This window comes from Ursus maritimus, unplaced genomic scaffold, assembly GCF_017311325.1.
Source record: "Ursus maritimus isolate PB19 unplaced genomic scaffold, ASM1731132v1 scaffold_33, whole genome shotgun sequence".
Taxonomy (NCBI): Eukaryota; Metazoa; Chordata; class Mammalia; order Carnivora; family Ursidae; genus Ursus; species Ursus maritimus.
Genome location: NW_024425897.1, coordinates 29521645 through 29528936, shown reverse-complemented (window position 1 = coordinate 29528936; position 7292 = coordinate 29521645).

Genomic DNA, 7292 nt, shown 5'->3' with positions numbered 1-7292 from the left:
TGCCTTCCCTCTGCTGAGCTCTTCTTTCTCAGCTGGGCCTCAACTGCCAGTGAAGGTGATTCCCATCAGCTCCTCACCCATATCCCACCAGGTGTGCAAGCCTCGTGGGAAAAGAGCACCATTTGCCGGTCTGCCACAAAACAGAAGTCGAAGACTTGAGTTTCATTGTTCTGTCTTGGGCCATGTGTCCAACTCCAAACCAATCCTTGGACCAGAGGCATGGGATATGCTAACTGGCCAGATGAGTCATGGACCATTTTGAACCTGGGAGTGGGGCTCCCTCACATCAATCGATGGATTTAGAATAGGTGGCTCCTCAAAGAAATCTCAGAGAACAGTTGTATGAGGAGGAGAAATGGATGCCGGCCCAGCCGAGTAACAGGCAGCTGTCATAGAAACAAATGGCACGAGCATCCTTCCACAGCTAGCTGTGAGCCAGGGCTGCTCTGCACGAGCTCGTCTCACCAACACAACTTCTTCAGGTCTGTGCAAGGGGGGCGTTCTTCACACAGGTTTCCAAGCTCATCTCCACTCACTGCCATTTTCACCAGCTCTGACCCAGTTGCACTCACTTGTACATGTAGAGGCCAACAACACTTGGATGCAGTGAGAGAGCTCCCGTACGGGTCAGAGTTAAAGAAATGAATCCGAAGAAAGAGAGAGAATCTTTGTGTGTGTATCTACATACGTGTAGGTGCAGTGATGGAGGTGACGATGGTGATGGTGATGGTGGTGATGGAGGTGATGATGGTGATGATAGTGATGATGATGCTGATGGTGATGATGGTGGTGATGGAGGTGATGATAGTGATGATGTTGGTGATGGTGATGATGGTGGTGATGATGATGGTGGTGATGGAGGGTATGATGGTGATGATGATGGTGATGGTGATGATGGTGATGGAGGTGATGATGGTGATGATGGTGATGGTGGTGATGATGGTGATGATGGTGATGGAGGTGATGATGGTGATGATGATGGTGATGATGGTGATGGTGATGATGATGGTGATGGCGGTGATGATGTTGATGGTGATGATGGTGATGGTGATAATGATTGTGATGGTGATGATGATGATGATGATGATGGTGATGGTGGTGATGATGGTGATGATGATGGTGATGATGGTGGTGATGGTGGTGATGATGGTGATGATGATGGTGGTGATGATGGTGATGGTGGTGATGACGGTGATGATGGTACGATGGTGGTGATGGTACGATGGTGGTGATGGTGGTGATGGTGGTGATGATGATGGTGGTGGTGATGATGGTGATGGTGATGATGGTGATGATGATGGTGGTGATGATGATGATGATGATGATGATGGCGATGGTGATGATGATGGGGATGGTGGTGATGGTGATGATGATGATGATGATGGCGATGGTGATGATGATGGGGATGGTGGTGATGGTGATGATGATGATGATGATGGCGATGGTGATGATGATGGGGATGGTGGTGATGGTGATGATGATGATGATGATGGCGATGGTGATGATGATGGGGATGGTGGTGATGGTGATGATGATGATGATGATGGCGATGGTGATGATGATGGGGATGGTGGTGATGGTGATGATGATGATGATGATGGCGATGGTGATGATGATGGGGATGGTGGTGATGGTGATGATGATGATGATGATGGCGATGGTGATGATGATGGGGATGGTGGTGATGGTGATGATGATGATGATGATGGCGATGGTGATGATGATGGGGATGGTGGTGATGGTGATGATGATGATGATGATGGCGATGGTGATGATGATGGTGATGGTGGTGATGGTGATGATGGTGGTGATGGTGGTGATGATGATGGTGGTGATGGTGGTGATGATGATGATGATGATGGTGATGGTGATGGTGGTGATGATGGTGATGGTGATGGTGGTGATGATGATGATGGTGATGGTGGTGATGGTGATGATGATGGTGGTGATGGTGATGATGATGATGGTGATGGTGGTGATGGTGATGATGATGGTGGTGATTGCTCTTTGTTCCTGGCACAGAACACTTGAAGAGGAGCCAGGGGTCTAAAAAAGTCATTCTAAACTTAAAAGTGCAGAGACCAGGGAGGTAAAACAAATGCCTGATGTGGGCCTGACAGCAAATGTGGCAGATTGTGTTGTGCACGTCCTTCTGAAGGGAGTGGTACTTGCCCAGGACCCTCCACTTTCCATGAGGAAACAGGAGAATCTGTGGTTATATTTCTCCATACTTCTAGAGACATCAAAAATCCTTTTAAATATGAAATAATCTGGGGCATCTGGGTGGCTCAGCTGGTTGAGCATCCAGCTCTATCTCAGCTCAGGTCTTGATATCAGGGTAGGGAGTTCAAGCCCTGCATTGGGCTCTGTGCTGGGCATGGAGCCTACTTAAAAAAAATAGTCTGATTTGCAAAATTGGCAAATAACTCAAATTTTTGAAGAAAGTGTTGGTGGGCTAAAGAAAACAGATCTACTGGAAATACTTTAAGCTTCTTGGAAGCGAAGTTGCAGCATAGGACAGACAGAACCAGATCCGAGGGGCCGTGGGGGAAAGACCCGTAGCCTCCGCCCCCGTCCAGGAGGGTGGGTCAAGGTCTCTACCAGGGCTCTACCTCCCTCCCTATCTGTTTGCAGTCTGTTTGCAGGCCTGGGCTTCCCAGGTCCACCCAGGTTTCCGAGGGCGCCCAGCTCTCCCTGGCTGGGTGGGAAGCCCAGCCGCCTGCTGTGCAAAGTGTTTGATATTCAAATTAAAACGCAACTTGTTTGGGAAAGCTCCGCCCCGCAGATCGGTAATTGCAGGCTATGGGAACATTTACACTTGCGGAGAATAATGGAAGACCTTGGGGCTGCGTTTAAGGAGAAATCTTGGGCATTTCACCAGGAGGTGTTCGGAGAGCCCCCAGGGCTTTAAAAGGATAATGAGGAGACAGAGCCCCGGAATGCAGGCGCTCTCCCCTGTGGGTCTGGCGGGAGCGATGCCACCTCCCCCGGGTCTTGGCCACCAGGTGTCCGGAGGGACTGGGGTGCATCTGGAGGCACTGGGCAGCTAGCTGGGAGCTGCGAGGCTGGTCCTCCACCCAACCGATGACCGCAATGGGCGGTAGGTGCTGAGTTCCTCCGCTGGGCCAGGCCCTATCATTCCTTCAGAAGCATGTATTCCTGAAATCCCCCAACAGCGGTGCCCAAAGTAGCAGGCGCTGGTCCTCAGATAAGAAAGGGACTCGGGAGAGCTCACGTGACCTGCCCCACGTCACAAGCTCTTAACTGGTTAGTATGGGTCATGTTGTGTCCCCCAAATTCCTATGTGGACATCCCCATCCCCCACTACCTCAGACTGTGACTTACTCAGAGTCCTTGCTGATGTAATCCGTCGAGTGAAAGTGGGAGTGGGCCCAAATTCATGTGACCATGTCCTCAAGAAAAGGGGGGATTTGATCACAGACACAGGGAGAGGCTGCATGAAGACAGGGCAGACATTGGGGTGGCATCTCCTTTGCGTCTATAAGCCAGAAACACGGAGGATTGCCAGCCAGCAGTAGCTGGAGGGGGGGCAGGGGCGGATTCTACCCCCAGCCTCAGAAGGAGCCCGGGCCTCAGACTTCAGGCCTCCAGCACAGCGAGGACCCACGTCTGTGTGCCAGCCGCCCCGTGCATGGTGCTGGCTAGGGCAGCCCGGCAGACGCGCGGCGTGGTGGCGCCAGCTGCCGTCATCCCTGGAATGGAGCTGCGGGGCCCTCCCAGGCAGGCACCTCCAGACACAGCTGGGGCTGGGCATGAGGCCCCCAGTGGGGCTTCGCTCCCCTCCGCGCACACAGCCTCCTTCCCACGGCCCCACCAGCACACTCACCTGGGAACACGTGTGCGCGAGACAGATCACGGGGGGTCTGGGCATCGGCACCCACGGCTCCACACGGGGCTTTGTCGTCTGTGCAATGACACCCATTCCTCTGCCTCTTGGGACTGTACCCGCCCCCTCTGTCTCTCTGTCTCTGTGTCTCTCTCTCTCTGTCTGTCTCTCTCTGTCCCCATCCTTCTCTTTCTCTCTGTCTCTGTCTCTCTCTGTCTTTCTCTGTCTCTCTGTGTCCCCCTCCCTCTCTCTGTGTCTGTCTTTCTGTCTCTGCCTCTCTGTCTTCCTCTCTGTCTCTGTTCCTATTTGTCTTCCTCTGTCTCTGTCTTTTTCTCTGTATCTCTATGTCTCTCTCTCTCTCTTTCTCTGTCTCTGCCCCTCTGTCTCTGCTCTATCTCTTTGTCTCTGTCTTTCTTTGTCTCTGTCTCTCTCCTTGTCTCTGTCTCCCTGTCTCTCTCTTTCTCTCTCTTTCTCTGTCTTTCTCTCTCTGTCTCTGTGTCTCTGTCTCTTTCTCCCTCTCTCTCTGTCTCCCTCTCTGTCTCTCTGTCTCTGTGTCTCTTTCTGTCTGTCTCTCTGTCTCTGTCTTTCTCTGTCTCTGTCTCCCTCTCTGTCTCTCTCTTTTCAGTGAAGTGTGGCTGACACGGTGTCACACCCTCTTTTCTCTTGGGGTCACTGCTGCCCAGTGTGGGGTCTTGGAGGGACCGGTCACACACTGTGTCCTGCGCCCCAGAGAGAAGCTGACCAGCCTCTTTCTTTTTAGGATCTGGCTCGTGTGCAGAGAACCTGGAGCCTGAAAAAGGCGATGCTCCCTCAACCGGAGGCCTGAGGTCCCTGTCCCTCCCTAGCCCACGTCCACGATGCTTCTGGCTCTCGTCCAAGCTCAGTTCTTTACGCCCCCTTCCGTCTCGCTCATGTCCTCCCAGGAAACCCCATTCCCGCTCACGCTCTGGGTCAGAGTCTGCCGTCTGCGCCAGAGAACTCTGGGTAGGTCGCCGGCCTCGGGGACGGAGGCCTGGCCCCTGCACTCCAGGCCCTGGCCTGGCGCGTTGCGGTTCCCCCATCCGGATGCAGGAGCCCAGGGGCTGGGGCAGGAGCAGCACGTCCCTTGCCGTCCGCCAGCGCCATGGCACCTGCTGCGGGAGCGCTCAGGCCGCGGCCATGCAGGGAGCAGAGCTGACAACCAACCGCAGCCGACCACAGCCGCACTGTGAGCTCAGCTGAGTCCAGAAGAACCGGCCAGCCACCAGCGAGCAAACAGAAATGCTTCCTGTGAGCCCCTGGGGTTCAGCAGGGCCCGGGATAGACGGCAGATCCGTCATTCCACAGAGCGGGTGGGGAGAGCCGCAAGGTCCCCACGAGGTCGGTGAGGCACTGACCCCAACACTGACTGAGAGATGCCCAGACTGACCGGAAGCTGCCTCCCCGCGGGGGGGGGGGTCGTGACCTCTGTCCCCATCCGTGAGCGCTGAGGGCCGGCAGCTCCCAAAGCCCCGTGGGCCTCCAAGGAGACGGCGGGTTCCACAAGGCACACGGCAAATGCCAGTGAGCAATTTCCTTTGGTAAAGTCGTTAAGAAAATTATATGTAGTGCTGAAATTATGTAACTGTTATTGCAGCTTGTTTAAAAATTATTCGGATTTAATTGATCAATTAGATTAAATTATACAGTTGTGAGGGTTGGCAAAGGCCCAGGCCAGAGCTCGCAGGATTTGAATAGCCCACGCTCCCGGCCCCAAAGCCTTGACGCCGGCACAGATTTATTTTTGAAAATGAGGTTGTTACAGGTTATTGTAGATGGTCTGTTTAAAACACCGCGCAGGTGGCGGCCCTGTGTCTGAAAGGCCTCACCGCCCTCCGGGGCGGGTGCGAGGGTACGGCGGAAGGTGCTCCTGGCCCTGCCCCCGTGTGGCTCCGGTTCCCCACTTCCCAGGGCAGCCTGCCGCGGACAAGCGGAGAGGTCCAGCGCGGCTCAGGGCCACTGGGAAGCCAGCCGTCTGTCGTCTTCGTTTGTCCGCCGAGGGCCCGGCTCTGTCCGAGGTATGCCGCGGCGCCAGTCCCCTTCCGCGGAGCCCGGGACACGGGACCCAGGTCCGGGGACCGTCGCCGGAGGCCTCCCGGGCGCCCTGGGAGCAGGCACGTGTGCGGGCTGTGGGGGGCGGGAAGCAGGGGAGCTCTCGGCAGCACCACTTTGGCCGAAACAAATCGGGTGGGGAGGGGAACAGCAGGAATGTCTTCTCTGCCAGCGCAAGAGAGCGTTGATTTCCCCTAAAAGTGAACTCATAGAGTTGGGACAGCCAGGAGTCCTCCAGAGCTCGGAGCACGCGGCCGGCTCTGCGGTCTGATTGCAGCCAGCTGGGCTCACCTCGTCTTCAGCCGCGTGCCCAGCCGCGCCCTCCTTTCTGGAGGACTCCAGCGGGAGCCAGCAGCTTCCCGGAGGTAAGCCCCCACCCTCGGGACGGCGGCCCCAGCTGCTGCGGGGACCTTGCTGGGGTCTGGTGTCCGCCCAGCCCACCCTCGGCCCAGGGCGGTGCGCATCCTTGCCCACCGGGTTCTCCGTGGCAGCCGTGGCAGCCGTGGCAGCCGTGCACAGCTGCGCTTCCCTCCCGGCCCTGGAATGGAGGCAAGTATTTATTCCGCTTGCCCCAGGTGCAGACGCCGTCCCTGCCCTCGGGAGGCCGTGTCTGCCCTGGAAGCAGACAGTACAGAAGCCGAAACCCAGGAGCCCCGGGGTGCCTGCTCTCGGGTGACGAGGACGGTCATGGGCAGAGGGTGGGGGCTCGGACAGGGCGTGCGTGCCCTGGGGCGATGACACTGGAGCCGGGGCATACGGGCGCAGGGCGAGCTGTGAGAACTGGGCGGCAGGCCCTCGGTCAGAGACACCCCGCAGCCAAGGGTGAAGCAGCGGCGCCCACTGGGTCTCCTGCGGACTTTCAGGCGCCAGTGCTTTCTGTGTCGGGCAGACATGGGCGGTGGGGTCTCGCCCCGGAGGAGCCCAGCGGCGGCCCCTCTCCTCTGCTCGTGTGCTCGTTCCTCCAGCCACACACGCGTGGGGCCCCCGGCGTGGGCTGGCGTGCCCCACAGAGCAGGAGCCGAGCCCCGCGCTCTGCACGGGGTCTCCCCACCCCGGTTCTGGGGGGGGCAACGGTTCCCGCGGGAGAGGAGGGCCGCAACAGCACCTGCCTGGGGCCGCCGTCCCGGAGGGCGCTCCACGACGTCTGATTTATGAGGAATGTGTAAATGTGGTTTGGGAACAGCTTGCTCCTTCGTACTAAATAAAATGAAAAGGCGGTGGTGGGGCGCCGTGTCTGCAGGCGCACTCGTGTATACCAATGACTGCCATAAATCTTGCCGCGTGATGGCTTCGCTTTGTGGCCTGTCTTTGGGGAGCTCAACGAGAAAGCCGGGTCCGAGAGGAGCATCCGCTGTAGGTGGGGTGGCCTGCGTCC